The following is a 24,859-nucleotide window of genomic DNA, read 5'->3' as shown; positions in this document are numbered from 1 at the left end:
GCTTTATACTGACCCTCGTTTATAAAGCAGTCCGGTGAGAAATGCTTTGCGGTTCGCGCAAACATAACATTGATCTGGTGAATTTTCCCTTCAAAAACAAAACTCAGTCACTGTGTCTTCAGCGGTTCGGATTTAGGAACATCAATATGACTGCTGTGTTCGTTATTACACCCAAAAACAGAACACCACAATCGCTTAGACGCCATTCTGCTCCAGCGCATCAACAAAGGCGAAATATGATAATGATGATGCTCGCTCAGGGCAGGTCTGAGGTGAAACGCTGCTGTCAGTTAACAATCGTGGAAGGGGTGTCCGACTGTGTGACGTCACACGGACAGATGGCTTGATTTGGGACAGGGGAAACATATAAGTAGATAAAAGTAATAATAATTTAAAATAAAAACACTGGAAGGACTATTATCATTATAGGATGGTTGTGTACAGGCACTGCCAACACACATTTCCGTACAATCAGCTTAAAAGTAAAAGTGCATGTACCATTATATGACCCCTTAAATGTACATGAGACATTCAATTGATACTTTATTGCCATTTACTATATGAGAAAGTAGTTTGGCCATATCCACATACCTAAAAAAAAAGAAAAGAAATGGACCCTCCCCAAGACTGGAAGACACTCACTACAATGACAGCGCAATGCAGAGAGAAGTAGAAGCCGAATTCTCAAAAGTGCAGATTGTGGATACAGGCCATCAATAATCTTGGCAGGACGCATTTTGGCCGGACGTTGAATATCCCTGCTGTAGCATGTAGGCGCCCTTAAAGTCATTGTTGTGTGTGGCCATTATAGTAGTTGTTTCACCTCTGCTCTCTCTCTCTCTCTCTCTCTCTCTCTCTCTCTCTCTCTCTCTCTCTCTCTCTCTCTCTCTCTCTCTCTCTCTCTCTCTCTCTCTCTCTCTCTCTCTCTCTCTCTCTCTCTCTCTCTCTCTCTCTCTCTCTCTCTCTCTCTCTCTCTCTCTCTCTCTCTCTCCTCCTTTACCTCCCACACAGTCTCACAGTCTCTTGTGCTCTGGAACGGACGACCTGAAGCTTTTCTTGTGGGAGGATTTCAGCTGTCAGTTTTTTCAGGCTTATAAAGGGAAATAACATTTAACCTCTAACAGTTTCTGTGTTTTCAGCGAAGGTGTCCTTTCCAGAACATGTCGGAAAAGCTTTGGGAGCCTACATCCGCTATTGTTTTGTGAGTGTGTGAGACTGCATGCTTGTGTGTTCCTGTATTCGCTACGTTATGGGGACAAAATGTGGATCAAATAAACTATGTTATGTCCACACAAGTATAATTAGTACATTTACGTTTGGACCTTGTGGGAACATTTTTGGTCCCCATGAGGAAACAAGCTATTAAAACATACAGAAGGATATTTTATAAACATCTAAAATAGCAGAAAGTTTTCTGTGATGAATAGGTTAGAGATAGAATAAACAGTTTGTACAGTATAAAAACCATTAAACCTATAGAGAGAGAGAGAGAGAGAGAGAGAGAGAGAGAGAGAGAGAGAGAGAGAGAGAGAGAGAGAGACCCAGTTTTACAGTTACTCACAATACAATTAGTATTGCTACCATACTTTCACAAGGTTTAGCTTCAGTATGCAGTGTATCCATGGATACCTGCTTAGGCAATAATCCAATTAGCTATAAACACAATTGTAATGTCACCATTCACTAATGGCTGCACACTAGCAGAGTTTCTTCCTTTCATTTCGGAGGGTTATTTTCACCTTTATGTTGGGAATGTGTCTAAAACAGGGTTGGAAGCCTTGGTGAGATTAAAACAGGGGCCTGATGAGACTGAAATGCATTTCTTGTATAGAAATGCCCTTGTTCAGGATTAATCTTCCAGCTTGCAGAGCTCTTTTTGCAATCATGTTCTCCTTTAAATATTACATTGAATGGTTAGCAGAGAACATGCTGTTAAAAATGCTTTATGTAATTGACAATATTCTGTGTAGGTGATGTGAGGTGAGAGCTGTTGTAGGATTTGGATTATGTATGTAGTATAATAGATGACAAGACTATGGGTTTGTTAGTTTTAGTTTTTTATGAACATCGTGATGTTTTCAGACTGCAATGCGAACAGGCATTGTAGCCAATTACTTTTTTTTTTTTTTTTTTTTTTTTTTTACTAAATAAACAGTAGAAAGAATAATGTTTAATAGTATACTGTAATATGAAATATTTGTGTGTATATATATATATATATATATATATATATATATATATGCAAATGTTTCTGAAATATAAATAAGTGTGTATTTATATATGCATAATAATTATAGTGATTAAGCACAATTTAATAATTTGATTTATAATATTTATTTATAACTATATATTTCCATTTATACACTGTACAAAAATGTTTTTTTTTTTGGTTTAACTTAAAAAAGTAAGTAATGGTTGCCTTATTTGTTTAATAAATAGAAACTCAAAATATTATTGCATCTGAACCACATAAAAAAAATTAGATAAATCAGGAAAATAGCATTATTTAGCATTATTAATAGCATTATTGTTTCACTGCGTCATCAGAAATAAAACACACACAATTACCCAATATGCTTACAAAATCTTTTAATAATATTTTAATAAAGGTTGTGAAATCTCAAAAAATGTTCATTGTATTAACTAAAAATTTTATTTTCAATGAACTCAAAGTTTTACGGCAACCAGGTAACTTATTTTCTAAATCATTTTTTACAGTGTATATACACTGTCACATATTGTATTATCTATGTACTTGTATTATTAATATACTAGTTGTAATTATTAATATATTACTTTCTATTTCGATTTTGTGCTTTTTTCATTTATATTCATTTTGTGTTTATACAGTATATTTCTATATATTTTAGTTTTTGTACATTTAGTACTTTATGTCTATAGAAATGTTGCCATGGCACCTACTGAAAAAATAAGTTATTTTATTTCACTTCAGCTTAATTTCAATTAATGAAAACAATTGTAATAGTTTTAGTTTTAATTAACAATAACATCACTGATGAGTGAGGACACAAGCTCATTTTGAATCACATATTCACATATATGAATCAAATCACCAACATATCTGCTACTGAAGTTTAAACCGAAGACACTGTCTGTCTTAACACTCTGGTTTTGAGAGAAGAAGGGATCATGAAAGTAGTCTCTCTTTTCAAAAGAGCATTAAAAGCATTGCAATATTTATGTTGCTTTATTATTTATGTTCAGCAAAATCATTGCGAATGTGTTGTGAATATTCAATACATCACCCAACCCACATCGTTTCTCTTTTACCTATTAAATATATCAAATGAAAGCTTGTGTGTGACGTTTTGCCACCCCTGCCACTGACAGCTGTGCCCTGCGCTGAAGTCACACCAGACATAATGCATTCTTTTTCAGCCCATTGATCCATGCCAAAATGAAACCATTACTCTTTCATTGATTTCCATTCTATCTCTACTGCTGCTCTTTCCCAGGTCTTTCTTAATTAATTGCAGCTCTCTCTCTCTCTCTCTCTCTCTCTCTCTCTCTCTCTCTCTCTCTCTCTCTCTCTCTCTCTCTCTCTCTCTCTCTCTCTCTCTCTCTCGCTCTCTCGCTCTCTCGCTCTCTCTCTCTCTCTCTCTCTCTCTCTCTCTCTCTCTCGCTCTCTCTCTCGCTCTCTCGCTCTCTCTCTCTCTCTCTCTCTCTCTCTCTTTATAAACATGGCTGTATAGATTGTGTCTCCACCGATGAGAAAGAGGAACTTGGTTCCACTTATTTTAAGTGACGCTGCCTTAAACATTAATTGCAGTGGGCCTGGAGTAAGCAAAGTAAATGGACCACAGGAGATTTGAAATATTCATCTCTGCTATGGAAGATGTGCCCTTTTTTTGTATTCACCCACAATCCCACAAGAAGGGGTTGTTTTTATTCACCCACAATCCCTTGCAGGAGCTGCATTATTTTCCTCGGTGTACTTCATGCACCTGCCATAAAAAGATGCTCTATCCGAGTATGTGATCTTGTGACAGGGTCATGACAGGAATACACTAACTAGAGCGCTTGGCCATATTTCTTTGATTGACAGTTGCTTTCACTAATAGATAGCTGAGCACAATAGGATATGATGTACATTAGCTTGACTAAATTTAGCCTGACTTAATGGTGGCTTAAACCTTTGCTGCCACTCTGTCCGCACTGACACAGCTAATGATCTCATGCCATTAGTGGAGCATGAGGGCAACTCTCAGGCCATCACTAACTCTTTAGCTGATGACAAGGAATGACTAACTGAGCTTTTACAGCAAATGTCTGCTTATGTCATATGAGAAAAAAAGAAAATAATAAACCTACATTTTCGTGGTAACTCTAAAACTAGGAAGAGTTCATGCAAAAATGAAAACTGCTATCATGATGAGAAATGTCTGAAAACAGGACAGGCAAGAGACGGTATAAAATGGCATTAAATTACACATTATGTGATTTTTAAAGGCTCCTGATTTTGTTTTAGAGATCTCCAACAACAGGTTTAAATGCAAACTTCTGTGCATTTAAGTGTGACTTCTGAAGTCGTGATTATGAGCTCATCGTATACAAATTTTGACTTGAGAGGGCGTTAATTTCCAATTTCTAACTAGGATTACTTATTTTTACGGAAATTACGATAGCACTATCATGTAATAATAACATGTTACACAATATAAAGACACACACACACACACACACACACACACAAAAACGAAGCATTTTGATCACCCTGTAGAAAATGTTTACAACACTAATTATTCATACTTACAGGTTGGGATTCTGAGGAGCAAGCTGGTCCAAGTAAACTGAGTACTGACCCATCTTTCCAAAGCAAGTGTTTTGCGAATCCCGCTTTGAACTCAAAAGCAGTGAAGAAGCAGATGAGAAGCAGTCGTCAGTAAAATGACGTTTGAGGGCTGGTCAAGTTGTTACTAACAGACAACATACAACATAGCCAGGCATTATGCAAATGTATTTTTGTGATGTTTAGAACTGTCACGAAGTGAGGTAAACAAATTACGCTAACACTTTAGTATGGGGAACACATATTCAGTATTAACTACGACTTTTGCCTCAATAAACTCCTAATTTACTGCTTATTAATAGTTAGTAAGGTTGTTTTTGTAGCATTTAAGTTTAGGTATTGGATAGGATTAAGGGATGTAGAATAAGGTCATGCAGAATAAGGCATTAATATGTGCTTTATAAGTAATAATAACCAGCCAATAGCCTAGTAAAATGCATGCTAATAAGCAACTAGTTAATAGTCAATAACTGAACCTCAAAATAAAGTGTTACCAAATAAAGTGTTACCCAAATTACTTAAGGTGGTTTAGAGTTGTTTGTTACTTTTGGGCGAACTTTGCAGAACATTTAAATTCCCAAATTGCTTAATTAATTTTGGTCAATTAAATCATGAGTAAATGATGGTGACGCAAATCTATTTACACCTGGCATTATAATCAGTGCTGTTCTTTTCTCAAAGAAAACCTTAACTCCAAGTCTTCCAGAGTCACGGCCCGGTTCGAAAGACCGTCGTTCGCCAGCTTCTTTGTTTACAAGAAGCACACAACTCTGCTGTAATTATGTTGAGCCCGCCCACCGACTCTATACACGATGTGATTGGCCCGACCAGAGTTTGGTTTTTCCAGCTCAGAAGTGTATTGAGAGCTGCTAGAGGACACTCGCGGCAGATTAGATTTTCTGTCGCTAGGTTGCGTCTAGATTTCTAGGCTAGTTTGCCTGTTATAAAGCAAATAATTTTTTGGTCAAATAATTTTCCTGTCCCTTATTTTTCATTAAAATCATTAACTAACAGATCATTTGTTAGAAATTGATTACTAGTAAGAAATGTCATTATATAATTTAACAGTTTTATATATACAGGGAGTGCAGAATTATTAGGCAAATGAGTATTTTAACCACATCATCCTCGTTATGCATGTTGTCTTACTCCAAGCTGTATAGGCTGGAAAGCCTACTACCAATCAAGCATATTAGGTGATGTGCATCTCTGTAATGAGAAGGGGTGTGGTCTAATGACATCAACACCCTATATCAGGTGTGCATAATTATTAGGCAACTTCCTTTCCTTTGGCAAAATGGGTCAAAAGAAGGACTTGACAGGCTCAGAAAAGTCAAAAATAGTGAGATATATTGCAGAGGGATGCAGCAGTCTTAAAAAAGCCAAGCTTCTGAAGTGTGATCATCGAACAATCAAGCGTTTCATTCAAAATAGTCAACAGGGTCGCAAGAAGCGTGTGGAAAAACCAAGGTGCAAAATAACTGCCCGTGAACTGAGAAAAGTCAAGCGTGCAGCTGCCAAGATGCCACTTGCCACCAGTTTGGCCATATTTCAGAGCTGCAACATCACTGGAGTGCCCAAAAGCACAAGGTGTGCAATACTCAGAGACATGGCCAAGGTAAGAAAGGCAGAAAGTCGACCACCACTGAACAAGACACACAAGCTGAAACGTCAAGACTGGGCCAAGAAATATCTCAAGACTGATTTTTCTAAGGTTTTATGGACTGATGAAATGAGAGTGAGTCTTGATGGGCCAGATGGATGGGCCCGTGGCTGGATTGGTATAGGGAGAGAGGGAGAGAGCTCCAGTCCGACTCAGACGCCAGCAAGGTGGAGGTGGAGTACTGGTTTGGCCTGGTATCATCAAAGATGAGCTTGTGGGGCCTTTTCGGGTTGAGGATGGAGTCAAGCTCAACTCCCAGTCCTACTGCCAGTTTCTGGAAGACACCTTCTTCAAGCAGTGGTACAGGAAGAATTCTGCATCCTTCAAGAAAAACATGATTTTCATACAGGACAATGCTCCATCACACGCGTCCAAGTACTCCACAGCGTGGCTGGCAAGAAAGGGTATAAAAGAAGAAAATCTAATGATATGGCCTCCTTGTTCACCTGATCTGAACCCCATTGAGAACCTGTGGTCCATCATCAAATGTGCGATTTACAAGGAGGGAAAACATTACACCTCTCTGAACAGTGTCTGGGAGGCTGTGGTTGCTGCTGCACGCAATGTTGATGGTGAACAGATCAAAACACTGACAGAATCCATGGATGGCAGGCTTTTGAGTGTCCTTGCAAAGAAAGGTGGCTATATTGGTCACTGATTTGTTTTTGTTTGGTTTTTGAATGTCAGAAATGTATATTTGTGAATGTTGAGATGTTATATTGGTTTCACTGGTAAAAATAAATAATTGAAATGGGTATAAATTAGTTTTTTGTTAAGTTGCCTAATAATTATGCACAGTAATAGTCACCTGCACACACAGATATCCCCCTAAAATAGCTAAAACTAAAAACTAAAACTTCCAAAAATATTCAGCTTTGATATTAATGAGTTTTTTGTGTTCATTGAGAACATGATTGTTGTTCAATAATAAAATTAATCCTCAAAAATACAACTTGCCTAATAATTCTGCACTTCCTGTATTCTCAAGTGAACAAATAAATAAACACTTTAGTTTAGGGTCCAATTCTCACTATTAACTATTTGCTTATTAGCATATTAGGATATTAGTTGTTAATAAGTACTTATAAAGCACATATGCCTGCATGACCATATTCTGCGTCCCTTAATCATAAACAATACCTAAACTTAACAACCACCTGACTAACTATTAATAAGCAGTAATTAGGGGTTTATTAAGGCAAAAAGTTGTAGTTAATAGCTGTTATTAGTGCGAATTCGACACTAAACTAAACTGAAGCTAACATCAATACATTTATTATTAGTAGTATTACTACTACTACTACTACTACTACTACTAGTAAACAACTCGTAAACAATTGTACATAAGTACAACCTAGGCTAAATAGGAATATTTTTGAATTTATTTTATCTTACATAGTTTTGTTGATGATAAATTAAGTGGTTCACACTATTCATGTTCACATCCGCATAATTCAGTTAGCTTGACAAATGATCACTTTGTACTGTAGTGTTTGATTGGATGCTCAGCCTTTTGCTAAAGATGTAGATCACGTTTTCATGGCTCTTTTAAACAATGTTAAGCTCTATTACTTTTGCTGTCCTCATCATGTCCAATTATATGATTAGCTTCATTATTTGCAATTAACATTGGTTTTATCATTTAGCATGTAGCGAACAGGCCGCTGTCCCATTTATAGGTCTTGACCCAGCAGTTTTGCCACACAGCTTTGGAGTAGGGTCTATATATTCAGGTCAAAAATCTTCAAGCAAAAAAGAGAGTTTTCTTCTTCTTTTTTTATCTAAAGAGCAAACATGTCTGCTTTTATACATTTCTGTTTCTGTTGTTTGGCCTATGTTGACCTATATTGCTTTATTATCGTGGCTGTTGTGTTCCTAGGGGAAAGACAATAAGACCTATACCACTGGAAGCCTCTGGCGTGGCACTTCTGCTGTCTGGCTACCCCGAGTCTCTGCTTTCAAAACAAATCGGAGTTGGCGAAGGGGAAAGAGACTGTTTATGAACTGAAACTTTGGAGTATTTTGACAGCACAGCTGAACTGCAGACTAAATTATACATGGGCACAAGAACTGTGGTGTGAGGGGACAGCTGACTGCAGGTAGACCTCACCATCAGTTTGGCATTGACATCCTGCTCTATGCCAGAAAACACTGCCATCATGTCAGCGAACATCTCTCTCTATTTCCTTCTCTTGACACAAACAACAAAACTCCCATGGTACAAGAGCAGCCTTTTGACAATCCTTGACATGCAGCCTAGTGGTTAATTTACTTGGAATTGGTGGATAATGAATTTGTAGTGACATTAAAATGAGTGTCCTTTCAAAGTACGTGGTGTTGAAATTTGCCTTAAGCAAACAGTCAGTCTAAACCAGTTGCAATCATATCAACAGGGAGAATCCTCAAGATGTTCCAGTATGGTTGAGATGTTTTAAGTGTTGTTTCTCCTTGATCTCATTTTAAGGTAGAAGCAGTGATAAAGCACTTGTCAGGCAGTTTTTCTCTGTGGTTAAAAGTTCCAAAGCGCTTTAGTAAAGGATTTTTTTTTTATCACTCTGCTTTTGGAGCTGATGAGTGTTACTTCAGGGATTCAGTGGAAAGAAACGTTTGGAGTGCTGTGAAAGAAATCTCTTTTTGTTGCCAGCCTGCATTCAGTTCCACTAAAATACTCTCAGGACTGTATAATAATTATTGTATGTGATTCACATTCAGACTGGGGAAATCAAGAAGGATTCTTGGATGCTTTTTACAGTATAGATGGGTGGAGGAAATCATTTGAATTTAAATTAAGCATTAAAACTTGAGAGGAAATGTTAGTCTTTCTGTGAATATTTTTTTCATATAAGCATGCATACGCTAGACAGCTGATTGCTTGATTACTGGTTCACAATTACTGGCAGATGAATACAAGAGTATAGTCACAAAAGGTATAGTTTCTAAAGTTTGAATCGGTAGCAGAAGAATCTTGAGGTATGATTACATCCGTAAATAAAATGGACATCAACAACTGGATACAGCCAACCTGCCAAACATTTTTGGCCATCAAATAGTATATACATTTCAGATCTTTTATTGTTTTAATACTGATGATTTATTCGAGTTCACCACCAGTTCACCAAAACATAAAATGGACATTATAGTAAGAAGTGTCATGTGTGTTGAGGTTTCTCATGATTACTTGTGTTAGCTAACTCAAGCTATCTGCAACATCCAATGTCAGAGAATGTGCCTGTGCCATCATTTATCTCCAGTGAAATTGGCTAATATTTCCATTTAGTGACAAGAAAAGTTAGTGTAACTCCCATTTAAGATTAAACTAACAGATGTACACTATATTTATACTGATGTATTTGAGATGTATACTCTGAAAGGCAGTTTAGAGTATTTTAGACCCAACTGATCATGTTCATGGTTAATAGTAGAGTAGGCATTTTTAATACTGTTTGAAACTCTCTTCACATCATGATATTGCAATCAATACTAGAAGTGGTCTAATTGTTAAAACATGGTACATATTCTGTGGAAGTGTCAGGACTATTTTTGTTGTTGTTGTTGTTTGTCCATTGCATTAGGTCTGAATGTAATGATTGGATGTCTTACCTGCCTGTCAACATATGTATTTCCATACCTCCACACACCTGCTCACTCAGACATCACGTCATAAGCTTGGTCTGTGAGGTTATATGAAGAGTTGCAGATTTATGATTTATTACGAAAAAATCTGCAACAGTCAGGTACATGTGTGAGAACTCAAAGCTGTTTACATTCATTATTAGTGTAATGCTATGTGCTTTGAGACATGATGACGTTTTGAAAGAGGCATGGCTTTGGAGATGTTCTAAATGGATGTTCTAAATAATCTCTTCGAAATTACCTAAACTATATTTTAAAATTATGAACTACACTTGTGTTTACACATCAGTTGATTAAAATAATTGCAAAAATGCATTTTTGCATTTCTTTGCAGATGTCACTTAATATGTTGTATTCAATGCAGTGACGTTCAGACCTTTCCAAGTGTGGCTTAATTTTTTGGGATCATTATAAACAATTGAACAATTCATTGTTAACTGTGTCAGATGAATGTCAATGTTTTGATCACACATTATTTCATATTAGCTCAGGGCCCATTACCTGATATATACAAGAGCATCTGTGCTCCTGAGACTCAACCAGATAAAGGATGAGCAGCTTCACCTATAGTGAAGGTCTTAATGTTGAAACATCTCTTTGAGCGAGTTTCACATGGTGTTGGTTTCAAGCCTTGCACACTCAGCATTGGTGTAGCGGTTGCCAGATTGCACCTGTCAGCATTCTCACTCGATCACTGGCGCCTGACCCTTGGGGGGCGGCAGATCAAAGCAGAAATAGAGGCTGGGCTTCATCAAGGCTTCCTGCTTTGTTTCCTTTTGTTAGTCAAATCTATTAACTCTTCATCATGAACATTAGAGCAGTCGTTCATCACAAACTGATCATTCTAAGTTTTCTCATTCCACATTTTCTGTCCTCTTTGGAGGATAATCACTGAATCATTAAATAATTTCTAAAAAAAATCCTTCAAAAATTCTCACTTTGTTTTCACCTGAAAGTATAACAGCATAGGGGTTAATATTGGTGTCCGTTTTCATTATTGGGTGAAATATTTCTGTAACCATCTCAAGTAAAAATTCTGATTTAAGACTAATTTCTGCAAACTGTATAAAAAAAGAAAGAAAAAAAAGGGGGGCAGCTAGATTATGAATTATGATAAAATGTCAACAATTGTGAGATTTGAGAGATGTAGTCGCAGTTATGAGTCATATGTGTTAAATATAAAGTTGCATTCTGAAATATCTGCTATTATGAGAAACAAATTCACAACCGTGAGATATAAATTTGCATTCTGGGGCCACATTCACAAAACATCTGACTATACATTTTTATGGGTAGAATTTCTTGACGCAGCCAAGGGCCGGAGAGTGTCCAGTTTGGGGACCACATGATTTCATTACTGCTCTTTGCAGATAATAATAATATTTATTATCTTTTCTAGACATCCAAAGCACTTTAACATAAAAAGGGGGAATCTTCTCAACCACCGGAAATGATTGTATATATTTATATAATATACAAATATATAAAAGAACATTTTGATAAATAAACCTAAAAAAATACCTGCCTAGAGAGGAAAAGATCACTTTGAGTGCGTTTACATGCATGTTCTGAAGCCGATTGTGCCTAAAGCGGGTGAAGACGTACGCGAAGCTCAGCCCCGCGCGCCTCAGGATCTCACTCACACCGCCACCTGATGCGCACATTATATACACGCGAGCTCAATTTTGAATTGACTGACAGATTAGCTGCACGAAAGCGCTCTGTGGTGCGGCAGGATTTTAAACAACTTCCCGAGTGGCCGCGGACAGGCGCTGAATGCTTCCGCCGGTGTGTACACTCATTGAACGTGTTCTAATTTTAAAGGCGAGGTACGAAGCTCAGTGCCCTTAAAGGGGACGCACACCGATGCTCAGCTCAGCGCCGCGACACATCTTTAAAATATTGAGCACCCCATATTGCCAAAATGGTATGATCCTCGTTTCATAACACCCACGGAGATTCGACCGTGAGATCGGTGGTCGAATCAGGCTCCGCATATCGATGCATCGAATCTTCGACTATTCGGGGACACCCCTAAAATTGTGTGATTCTAAATCATTCTGAGATATGTAGTAACAATTCTGAAAAATAAATTCACAACTGGGCTAAATAAAGTTACAATACATTTTTTTGTCCATTCTGGGGCAGAAATAGGCTTCCATCTTATAAGGTAAAAAGGCTAGTATGAGGTTGATGAAAGAAACAAAATGTTTCTTTCTCATGTTTCATGCCCTGAGTGCTGCTTGTAGGACAGTAGGAACCTTTCTCAGACTTAGGCCGTGTGTCCACCAAAGCGTTTTTTTTTCATGCAGCTGTCTGGCGTTTTCAATTGTTTTCAATGGGAGCACCGCATTTTTAGAACGCCTGAAGCGCAACGATGCACTGAGCGAGTATTTCACGCTCAAGCACTGAGCTTGGCGTTTTTACTGGTCACCGACAGTAGATGTTCAACTTTAAGTAAAATTCAGCCCTCATCATTGTCACTTTTCACCCAGCCGTCCAATCAAAGTGGAGAAGGGGCGGGACAAATACAACACCACCCAATCACCACATTCTGCGTGTACAACGTCAACAGATGACAACAAACAATAATAACGGAACAAAAGGGTTTAAAACAAGAGCCAGAGCAAATACTACCTGTGAAAGTAGTAACATTTCCGTATCATAACAAGCAAAGAGTTTCAAATGAAGAAGAAAAACGCTGCCCTCCAAAATGCTCTCAAGCACTCAATGCGAGGCGTTTTCAGCAGAGCGCCTAGCATTTTCAGCTAGCTAAAAACACTTTGGTGGACACACGGCCTTAATGTTAACAGGACAACAATGTACAAAAACAGACGAAAACATTGTCAAAATGGGAGAGAGTCTAGGCCTATGTCTATTAATACATTTAAAAATACAGAATCTTGTGTGTCACAGAAAGTTTCGTAAGTGTGATCTCATCTGTGGTTTATTGGATGTCAGATCAGCAGCTCAGTCCCAAAAACAGGTGTTTGCTGTGCTATCTCACTGGCAGACTAATGAAAGTGCACAAAACCACGCTTTCTCTTCTCATTTAGGTAGAAGAGTCACTGCTTTGTCACTGTTGTTGTAATGGTTGGGTTTAAACTCTTAAATCCAAGGGATTACAAACTTTTCCCTCAACAGTTAATTCACCTCTTTAACTTTTTTACCATCTAAGCAATTAGTGTTTTATTCATTTTCCTTCATTGAAATTGACATCTCACATAATACATGGCAATCTCTCTTTTGAATTGTCACTGAGAAGAATACTGCATTCATAAATTCTTTTGTTTTTCCCTTGAATGAAACCGTGACCACATGCTGCAGCCATTTTTATTGCATTACTGAATATTGAATAACATGGTGAAAATAATCATGGTGAATTGTCTCTCTCAGAGAACAAAAACCCAAAGGACCATCTTAGTAATGTTATCTTACTGTCTGTAGGATTTCTTTAGCTTTTACGGCACCTAATAAATGTGCCATGAAATAATCAAGGAAGACACCACATTTTTTCCAGCCAATTGAAATCCATTTGAGCAAACAAAACGGGATGAAGATTGTGGTGGTCAAGTAATTATGAGACATATGTAAACACTGGTCACAAACAGCTTGAGAATGGCTGGAAATGTCACGTAATTGAGAGTAAAAGTTTAATGGGGGTGAGTGTGTTCAATTTTAATTAACACTGCTGTATAGAGGCCAAATGTTCAGCGCTTAAGCTTTCCTCTGGTGAGCTTGAATGTTGACCGCAAGACCTGGCCCATATTTAGTTTACGGAGAATTTCAAGTACGAATTTTTAGTTTGAAATTAATAAAGCCAATACGTAAAATTATGCTTTAAAAAAAAAAAAATGTGTACTTAAAGATACGGGTAGGCAATTACGAAGAGGCTAGCAATAGCAAGCTAGCTTTGAAAGCATGAGATCCCTCCCTACCTTCAGTGCATCTCCAAAGCCACGCCTCCTCCAAAACACATGAACGTGCAAAGCCAGAGCAGAGTCTGTGAAGTGCCACGGGATGAGACGGCATTAAATTACATCATCTCTCAAAGCACATAACATTACAATAATAATGAGGCAGTGGCTATTTGAACTAAGGCCCTGTGTCCACCAAAGCGTTTTTTCATGCTACTGGCTGGTGTTTTCAATTGTGATGAGAGCGCCGCGTTTTTAGAACATCTGGAGCACACCGAGGCGCTGAGCGAGTATTTCATGCTCACGCGCTGATCGCTCAGCGTTTTTTACTGGTCGCCGAGACTTGAAGAATGTTCAACTTTGAGTAAAACGCTGTGCTCATTACTGTCACTTTTAGCCCAGCCATCCAATCACAGTGGAGGAGGGGCGGGACAAACACAACACAGACCAACCGCCATATTCTGCATGTCGTCATCAGATGACAACAAGCAATAATAACGGAATAAAATGATTTAAAACAAAAGCCAGAGCAAATACTTTACATTTTATCTGCAATTTTATATAGAATCAATACAGGAACAAACTACCTGTGAAATTAGAAAGACTTCCGCGGATTTTCCGTATCATAACAACAAGCAGAGTCTCAACTTAGGAGAAAAAAAAAAACGCTCTCAAGCCCTCACAGCGAGGCGTTTTCAGCTTATCGTCTAGCGTTTTCTGCTGGCTAAAAACGCTTTGGTGGACACACGGCATAAGTGTAAATAAAATCTAGTTGATATTTACTCTGCAAGTGCAAATAGCGATAGATGCTATTGACACCGTGTAAATCAAATAGATGTTATTAAAACTCAGTGAAAATAGTAGATTTTCTTAATTATAATTGCTTTTTACACTAAGTTCAAATAGAAATAGATGCTATTTACACCAAGTGTTTATGGCAACTACATTCTATTTACACTCAGTGAAATCAACATATTTTCTTAGCGATAGATGATTTTACACAACTAAGTGCAAATAGCTGAAGATTATATTTACTAAGTGGAAATAGTGATATATTAAATTTACACCATATAAAGTTGCAGTTCTTTGTGATATAAATAGTAATTACATATAATTTATACTTTTTAACTAATACATACTATTTGCACCTCAGTATTGTTGTACATTAACAGGATGCAATAATAACAGTGTAAATTATTATTTTTATTTAAATTAATAAATGGATGAACACTAAAAGCCCTACCTACACCTATCCCCAACCCTAGCAAATAAATGCTTTTATTATAATTAAACATTTTGTTAGGCTCTTTATTTCCACATTTAGAACATTTTCTTGTTTGTGATGAGAAAAGAGAGAAGCTCTGCAAAAGGCAGATTCAAACCAGTGTTGATCCTGCTATTGTGATTGATTGTGCTACTGAGGATGCTGAAATATGGGCATTTTTAATTGTATTTTTTATCTTGTTTGGCACAGCCAAGCATTGTTAGGCAGAGCTAGTGCAAATAGCACTTGCCAACAAGGCGCGGTGTTTGCACTTGGTGTGAATAGACCGTCTGTAAGTGTAAACAACTTACAGAGCTCTTGCTTGTACCACCTGACTGCTGCAGATTCATTTCGCCATTGATATTGTTGAGATAGAAATGCAAAAAGGACATTCCATGTCCTTATGGAATGTTCTGATGGCACGTGATGTTCTCGCGAGCAGGTGCGTAAACTATGGAAATATATATGTTGACAGGACTGGTCCTGAGACATTCACAGAGGATATATCTATGTGTTTATGCTTTAATATTTAGACCACTTTTTATTCATTGCTATCAGGATGTGTTGAGAGTTGCAACCAGAATAATAAAAAATGTCTACCCTACCTTTTTAAGCTACATTAATAATTTTTATTTAAAGTTGTCAAGTTTGATTTGCCAATAAATTAAGGCTTATGTCTTTCATCCCTATCTATAAAGAAACAAAAGTTCAGACTAATATGGCTGTAGATCAGCATTCCTGGAATGGAATATTTTTCAGATATACGTTTTGTGCGATTTTTCTTTTCCAATTGCTAAATTAGTGCTGGGCGGTATGACCAAAAATGTATATCACGTATTTTTACATTTATACCTGTTTCACAGCATATGACACTTTTTCCCCCCATGCAATACACTGTAAAAAATTTCCCTGTAAAATAACAGTAAAGAGCTGGCAGCAGAGACGCCAGCAGTATACCGTTATTTTTACGGTATTCATATGTAAAATTATTTTACGGTAGTAGTCTGTAAACTAGAAAAACGGTATATTTCTGTATTTTTATAATTTACAGTAAAGAGCTGGCAGCAGAGACGCCAGCAGTATACCGTTATTTTTACGGTATTCATATGTAAAATTATTTTACGGTAGTAGTCTGTAAACTAGAAAAACGGTATATTTCTGTATTTTTATAATTTACAGTAAAGAGCTGGCAGCAGAGACGCCAGCAGTATACCGTTATTTTTACGGTATTCATATGTAAAATGACTTTACAGTAGTAGTCTGTAAACCAGAAATGCTGTATATGTCTGTAGTCACACTGTTAAATTATTTCACAGTCTAATACAGTAAACAACTGTGAGAATTAAAGTAACAACCTAAACAATATATTTTCAATATATAAATATATATTATAATTTTCAAATAATCACAGAAATATGTTGCATTTTTTAAATAAGTTTTTTTATTTTTTACTGTATTAGAAACACAATAAATTTAGCAGTTTCCTAAAATATCAGTCTTCGTTGCAATCAATATTAATTGCAATTAACTTCAGTATTCTCAGGGCTATAGGCAATTGCTTAAGATATGCATTATTGTGAATATTATGGAAAATAAGCAATAACTTCAAAATCAAATACCTTTATTCCAAAGAGCAATGTCAATTTTAGCATGAATACAAAAAAATGGAAAAAAATAACATAAAACAAAATCCTTTTGGGCATTTCTACGAAATTTCTAGTAGCAAAAAGAGCCTAGTAGTATCTGTTATAGACTATGGCAATAAACTTGAAGAGTTAGTTCACCCAGCCCATGATTTACTAACCTTCAAGTCAGTATATATGACATTCTTCTTTTAGATTCTTCTTTTTATTTCAAAATGCTTACACTACGTCTGACGTGCGTAACTGGTGTGCAATGTCAGACATAGCGCAAGCGTTTTGAACTGCGAGAGGCGCTACACTTTTTTCATAAGCTGAATAATAACGGTGATTAGCCTGAAGCTAGATAATTTACTTTATAAAATTTTAAATATGGATATTTTTCTGACACAAACGCAATAATTCACTTCAGAAGGCCCTTTTTAATCCGCCGGAGCCGTGTGGAGCAGTTATATGATGTATATGTGCACTTTTATGGACTTAAAAAAACAGAACAACAATGCCGTTAAAAGCTTGGAAGAGCTAGGACATTTATTAATGTAACTCTGACTGTATTCGTCTGAAAGAATAATGTCATATACACATAGGATGACTTGAGGGTAGGAAATCATGGGCTAATTTTCATTTTTGTGTGAACTAACCCTTTAAATTGCTCAGAGACTGCCCCTAACCCTTACCAAACATGAAGGGAAAAACCTAGTTAATTAAAACCTAGTTTAATTTAACATATAAGTTTGAAGACCTAAAAAGTACAGTACAACATTTTGAAAGTAGGCATCAATAATATGCATCAATTAAAACATTTTAGGGTTTATTTCATTTCAGGTTACTCTTTAAATTGTCCTGTGAGGTAGGCTCGTATTTTTACCGCTTAAAATAGTCATTTGAGGTAGCTTGTGTATTTACATCTTAGTTTATATGGATCCAGGAGAGATGTCCATCACTTTGGTAGCCGCTGTTCCTCTCTGCAGTATTATTCCAGTGTTGTCACTGTCAAACAACAACAAACAATCATAATAATAAATAAACTGTAAAATCACGAACGTACAGTATACACTCCAAGCTAATGCTTACAAAAGTTAATAATACCAGTTCTCTTGTGGTTTAATGTGGTAATGCCAGACTGTCAAAACAAAGAGAGCGAGATTAAAGAGCTCACCGATTTATATCAAAGTTCCATTGAAAGTCAAGGAGATTCTTCAGTAGCATGGCGACGTGTCTCAAAAGACTTCTTCTGGACGATCATACCGTTCTTCTTGGAGACAACCTTGCTCCTTTTGGCCTTTGTCCCTTTCTCTGGATTTATACCAACAAAGCACCTGAAATCAAAATAGTCTAAGATCAGAGTGTTGCAACAACATGCTTTCAGTTAAATGCAATGAATTGTTTTGTTTTTTGTCTTTCTTCATTGCACAAATAGAGTGGACTTGAATGACATATAAAAGTGACGTCAAATTAAATTATATTAAAGTCAAGTCAACTTTATTTCTATAGCACTTTTTACAATGCAGATTATTTCAAAGCAAATAATTACATTTATTTGGATATTTAGTTAAAAAAATTATATACATACATATATATTTTTAATTATTACAATTTAGTATATAAAGCCTGTATAGTCAAGCAAAATACCATGTGTGTGGCTTGAAATGTACAGTACTAATACCATTTTATGCGGAAAAAAATACAAACAAATTAATTTAATTGTATATATCCATATAATGATGACAAGTAATGAAGAGTTTTTACCTCTAAATGAATTCCAGAGTGCAGGGTCCCTCATCTTGAAACTGAAGGTTGAATGTAGTTCCAAATACAGCAGCAAGCCCCATTGCAAATGTTGGTGTGATGCCCTAAGAGATTACACGGTCCTCAGAGATGATTATCCAACCTTTAACTGGGACTTGCCCAGTTGCACCTGAAACTTCAAAGCATACATATTACCTTGTGTAAATGATATACAATGTGTCTATCAATGAATCTAAATGAAATATACTAGGCAGTATCAGACTAGGACTTGCAGGAAGACTAAATTGTCTCAATGTCAGCTGAAGTAGCAGACACCTGTAGGGAACAAATACATTATTCTTACCATGGTAAGATTTTTAAGAAGAAAAATTATAAAAGGTCAATAATTAGTTAACACTAGGTGAGAGCAACCTACAGGCAAAAGAGGTAGGCTAAGTACCTACAGTCAAACTGCTAAATAGATTTGGCAATCAAAAAATTATGGGTAGCAATTTTATTTTTGACAGGTATTGGGGGAGTTCTACTGCAAATGTTACCAAATTTAAACAAAAAAACACCCAAAAGTAATATTGTTTTGGCTATTCAAATCTGAGCCTCACTGTTAAATGAAATGTTCAAATATCAAGCAAGATAAGCTCCTGAGCATCAGTTTGATATCAAAAATTATTTGCGAAATGAAAAAAATTTCAATTACCGTTTATTTTGTAGATGCAAGACCCGATAGAGGTTGATGAAGAACACTCGATGATATCCAGCACGTCCTCTAAACTGTGTGTCCTCTTCTGGAAAATCTCCTATCCAAATAATGTTTCCTGAAGTCTCCCCAAGAGTTAATGGCAAATTATTTCTAGGTTTCATTAAAGAAAATTGTCCAAAAGCAGTAGCCTCGATTTGTTGTATCAAACTTCTGAACGTACTCCAAACTCCACAGTCAACACTCAGTTTCCAAAAAATACTGTCGTGTACTGTAATTTAAAACATTAGCATACTGTTTAGGGCCTCTTTCCTGTTCCTCCAAATTAAGCAGCCCACAATGCATTGCTAACTACAGTATTAAACTGTTTAACAAGAAAACGGCATTTTAGTGTTGAAATTTGGCTGTAAATTTACAGCAATTGCTTACAGTGTGGGTGTTAAACACATTTTCTACTGATCGAGAGAGGAGATCCTGCAGAAGATTGACTTATAGTGCCGTATTTTACTGTCATGACGAGTAAATATTGTAGAAACATTTCACACTAAAATCAACACAGGTTTGCAAGGCTCCACAAAATGATGCTGTTGGGAGACAACAACCAGTAATATCACTAGTCTCTGAACAAATGATACATGTCAGTTTAACTCAGAAAGAGTAGAAATCGAATTTTCGGTCTACATCACTGTCTTCGGTGTAGCAGAATAGTCCATCGGGTCATTGCGTTCATGATCAGACGTACCGCTGTCATTTATTTCATTTTAAGAAGACATGATTTTATATGTGTGCGAACACGGAGCTTGTACATGTTTAGAGCACTAGAGTATATGAAATATGTCCATGAAAAAACATAAACCGCTCATCTGATTTATATGATCCACGTGGTCTTTCTTGGACTCGTTCTCTTGAGAAACGGTTCTCTTGCAGGCCGTGTGAACAGTGAAACCGGGACTCTTCTCAAACAGTGGCACGCTGCACTGTGTTCACCCAGGCAGACGAACACAACTGACATAAGATTGTTCCTCTACAAGTGACTTAATTTTTGTTATGACCACAAATGGCGATTAGTTTAAGAAAGCCCTGAGCAATAAGTCTGTGTGTCCACCAAAGTGTTTTTAGCCATGTGAAAACACCAGACATTCTTTTGAAAAATGCCTTACTTTAGGGTGATTCAGAGCTCCGCTGACCTTGCTTTAGAGGACACGGCCTAAGGCTGACAACTAGTTGCCCATTCTGATCCATTCCTAATTATAATTTCACTAGTTTTAACAGTAGTTCTTAATGATGGAGTAGTCGAACTGTGTGGGTTTGGTAACTTATTAGAGCAGAACTAAATTATGTTTTTCTGCATTATACATTTGGCAGATGCTTGAAAATGGCTTATTCTTAACTCTAGGTTCTAATTGCCTAATTATTTAGAGTTTTTATGTCAAAATAATATTTTTTTCCAGCCTGGGCCACTTTAACAACTTTGTGTTAGCACTGAGCATATCATGTTAAACTAAGAGAAAAGAGAAAATAGTCAAATTGTCTTCACAGACTCCTTTTTATTGTCAGCATATCTTGCAAGTGTGGCTTATTGAATTAAAGTTGCCCTAGAATGAGTTGAAACAATATGTTAAATTATTATCTGATATCTACATAGAGGGTATGTGGATTCTTTAAGTGCAAAAATTGTCCAGATACAGTTTTACAGGTCCATTTACAACCCTATAAATTGTCCCTAGGATGTAATGCTCTGTTTTTGCCTTATTTGGAAGAGTCATGAATATTAATGTTGAGCTCTGCTCTGATTGGCTTTTTTCAGCCGCTCACAGCTCACAGCAGTTCAGCGAAGCGGCTCGTGAGTCCTGACTGTCCAGACTGAACACAGACCGACTGAATGACACTTTAAGCAGAAAATCTCAAAGATTGATAATATGCAGCTTACTTGTTTATTGGTGTTTTCAGATTATCTGCGGGCGAGAAAGAGCTCACGTGCTTGCGGTTGCCAGATTTCAGTAATTCAGATCCCCCAAACAGAGCTTTTGTGTGAAAAGAACACATGATACTATCCAGTGTTTTACCTAAACATGTCCAATCTGGCAACCATATGCATGCAAGCTCTCTTTTGTGCGGATGATCTGAAAACACCAATAAACAAGTAGCCTTGTCAAATGACTGTTGTTTTAACTTATATGGTGGAAAAGGTGACGTTTGCTTGAAGGATCAAGTGAACGATCTGTGAGCAACGTATCTATGGTTGTATTTTGTAATACAAAATAATATTACCCTTTGTCATTAGACACACTATTTAGTTTTTTTGTATGGTACTCTGTGTTTCCTATTGTTACAGTACTAGCATCTTGCTAGTATGATCCCCCAAATGATCCCCAATGATTGTGTCACGGTTGGTGTTATGGTGAGAATCACTTATTTTTCCGTGGTGTTTTTCATGCACGAGATTTGGATAAGCAGTAGGAGGCAATGGTGTTTGAGACTCACAGTATGTGATGTCCATGTACTGAACTCAGTATTATTTCACTAGGTTAATTCAATTTTTCATTCTAGGGCACCTTTAAGCTTCGTTGTGCATTACTTTATTACTGCATTGTTAGTTTTCGATTTGTCAGATGTGAGTCTGATATTCTAAAAATGGAAGGTTATGTTTAGCCCATTTATTTTTTAGTGGTGACCAGCAGTGATAGTAGGTCCATTATCTACTTGCATGATTTATTCACTTAAAAAGACACGAGTTTTGACCATTTCAATTTTGATCAAATATATATGGACTATCATAAAATCCTTCAATGGTTTGAATTAAAAATACATCACAAAGAATGACACTAATTTATGTTCTGGATTTGACAAATGCTTAGTTTGTTGTCTTTGCAGTTCTCTAGTGCTTACAGTGCTACCCCTCTCAACACACGCACAGACAAAAAAATAATACTAATTATATATATAGACCGTTTGTTGAGCTGTGTGAACCGGTGTAACCCTGGCCCGTATGCGGTGGGGCCCCTGCCCTGTGTTATGCCAGTTTACAGCTGGCCCACTGAACCAAAAAGTAAACTGCACTTTGCCATTTTATGTGGCTGTGATTGATCACCAAATGAAGGCAGCCTAAGTGCTGCAATGCGAAGCAGATGAAATGGAAAACTCTAACCTAAACTGACAATCTGGAAAGTATTACAGAGGTCAGCAGCAATCCCCAGGCGTTTAGGGAAACACAAAGTATGACTGTATATTGATTTCGAAGATATCTTCAAGCAGTATGCATCTTGCATAAGGAGATTATCCTGCACAAGTAAACAGCTGGTACACGTATGCCCGAAAAATCAACATGTCTCCACGTTTTAGCTGGATTCAATGTCATTTTGGAACATTTCTTCTCCTCACATCGGCTAGCTTGGTTGGTTCTCTAGATTGGATCTCACCAGCATGTCACAGCAATTGATGTACATGTTGTGACTGTACTTTCAAGTTTACCTCAGGTTTGTTGTAGTGTGTGCAGTCCACAAAACCCTTAGTTATAATGCTATGGGTATCCTCAGTGAAAAATGGGTTGCAAGAAATAAACACGGTCCATTTAAGGAACTTTAAGACTGTCCCTTAAGATTTTCCCTTAATTACTTGAGAGTTCCCTTAAGTTTTGTTATGCATTGCAACAAAGTCCTTAGTGACCATTTAGCCCTAAACAAATTTAGGGATCTAAACAGGTCCCTTAAGTCATCTGCTGAACTCAAAAGCGATGGAGGATTTCATGTTTATAAATTAGTAATATAAAATATAAAGTACCGATGTGCATTTTTACCAATCAATATAAGCCTGTTGAAAGTATGTCTTGGAACAGTGTGTATTGTCAAACATATAATTGAATAAACACCAAAGTTTTCATATTTTTTCCTCACTTCCACTGTGTGCTTGAATGTCATGCCAGGCATGGTCTTTAACGACAGGTTTGGATGTTTTTATTTTATTTTATTTTTAACATGTTTAAAAAACAAACAAACAAACAAAAAAATCTTGTTCCAATTTATTTTTGTTTTCAGTGCTGTAAGCCAGTTAACACACAGGACTAGGAATTGTCGTGTCGAGTGGCGTCTGTCACAGAATAACTGAATGGTGATTAGATTCATTGAATGATGCATTCGGTCACCCTGTATTTATATTTGTCCAACTTTTTGTTTTTGTATTATACTAACGCATCAATTCAATAACAAAAAGTTGGGCAAATAAACCGTATTTCCTCAAATAAAAGCCTGTAGTCAATAAACGCCGGGCCTCTGATAGTGGCCGGGGGCGTGTTCAGCACGAACAAATAAAGGCCGGTCTCAAATTAAGGCTGGAAAAAAATGTGTGTATAATCTCCTAAATGCCTTTTATCTAATGTGCATTCAAGTTCATCGTAACGTACAGTAGGCCATGACGGCTGACTGGTGTCACGAGGGAGAGCAACCATCCTGATGTCACTCGCCCCGTTGCGAGTCTTGCGAGTGCGACACACACTAATCCTGGTCTCAATGATTTGTTTAGTTTAGTTTTTGATGCAAGTTAGACTGGAGTACTTGTGTTTTGCCTGTTTAAAAGTCAAAAGCATGTTACAGTGCCTATCAGTGATTCTTAAAGGGGACCTATTATGTCCATTTATGTCCATATGTAATCTCATGTGTCCCCTGAATGTGTCTGTGGACTTTCAGCTTACAGTACCATGTTGGTATAAAATAATCCATGTTGCAAATACCCATTTCTGACTACAGTCAAGAACAGGCTGTAATCGCGTGTGTGCCTTTAAATGCAAATGAGTTTCTGCATGCCGCCCCCTCTCCACACAGTCCCTGCCTCCAATCGCATTCTCTGCCAAATACCAAAGACATCTACTATATCGTGATCACTCTCACTGAAGCATAGTCCTTCTTTCATTATTAAAGTTCATTATTTCCACGCTTTTTAAAGCTATATTAGTTTAAACTTCTAATGGATGGTTTTCTCATCTGAAGCACACTCACACAGACAACTGGCTGTCAGACGTCTAGTCACGTGAGTAACTTCTCGTTCACATTTTTGTTGTGTTTAAACCATAGACTGTAAAAAAAATATGGACATAGTGTCCGTGACGTCACCCATAGGATTCCGATAAGAAGTTCTGAAGCTTGAAGTAGGGGGGAGCTGGGCTTTGCCATCTAGCGAGAGAGTCATCGCGTGTCACTCCCTGATAACAGACATTGGCCAAAAAGGCAGGATGTGGGCGGAGCTTAGGTGACACAATGACTATAGACGGCGGATAAATGGCTATCCACATGTTACCCAAAGTAACCACGCCCTTAATTATGCAGAACTTTAAGACTTTATATAACACAAATGAATGAGTTATAAAAATATTCACCCCCTTCACTGTTGTCATGAAGGTCAAAATTAGCCGTATAGGCCAAAACCAGAATTTGTACTAGGCTGTAAACATGTTTTTTTCTGCTGTAAAGTTGGGAATTTTAACATGGGGCTCAATA

At 37.0% G+C, this 24,859-nt stretch overlaps 1 protein-coding gene and 1 long non-coding RNA gene across 2 annotated transcripts in view; one reads left to right on the top strand and one right to left on the bottom strand.

The window, feature by feature from the left end:
* The window catches only part of tmem132e (transmembrane protein 132E), a 497,444-nt gene that overhangs the window by 127,835 nt on the left and 344,750 nt on the right, over positions 1-24,859 (top strand). The window lies entirely within an intron of this gene.
* Positions 17,031-18,824, bottom strand: LOC137071740 (uncharacterized). The gene is made up of 3 exons (XR_010904480.1): positions 18,677-18,824; positions 18,087-18,246; positions 17,031-17,917 (listed from the first exon to the last, which is right to left on the bottom strand). It is a non-coding gene; the product is annotated as an uncharacterized lncRNA (long non-coding RNA).

This window comes from Pseudorasbora parva, chromosome 3, assembly GCF_024679245.1.
Source record: "Pseudorasbora parva isolate DD20220531a chromosome 3, ASM2467924v1, whole genome shotgun sequence".
Classification (NCBI taxonomy): Eukaryota; Metazoa; Chordata; class Actinopteri; order Cypriniformes; family Gobionidae; genus Pseudorasbora; species Pseudorasbora parva.
This window is presented reverse-complemented; position numbering and strand designations above follow the sequence as displayed.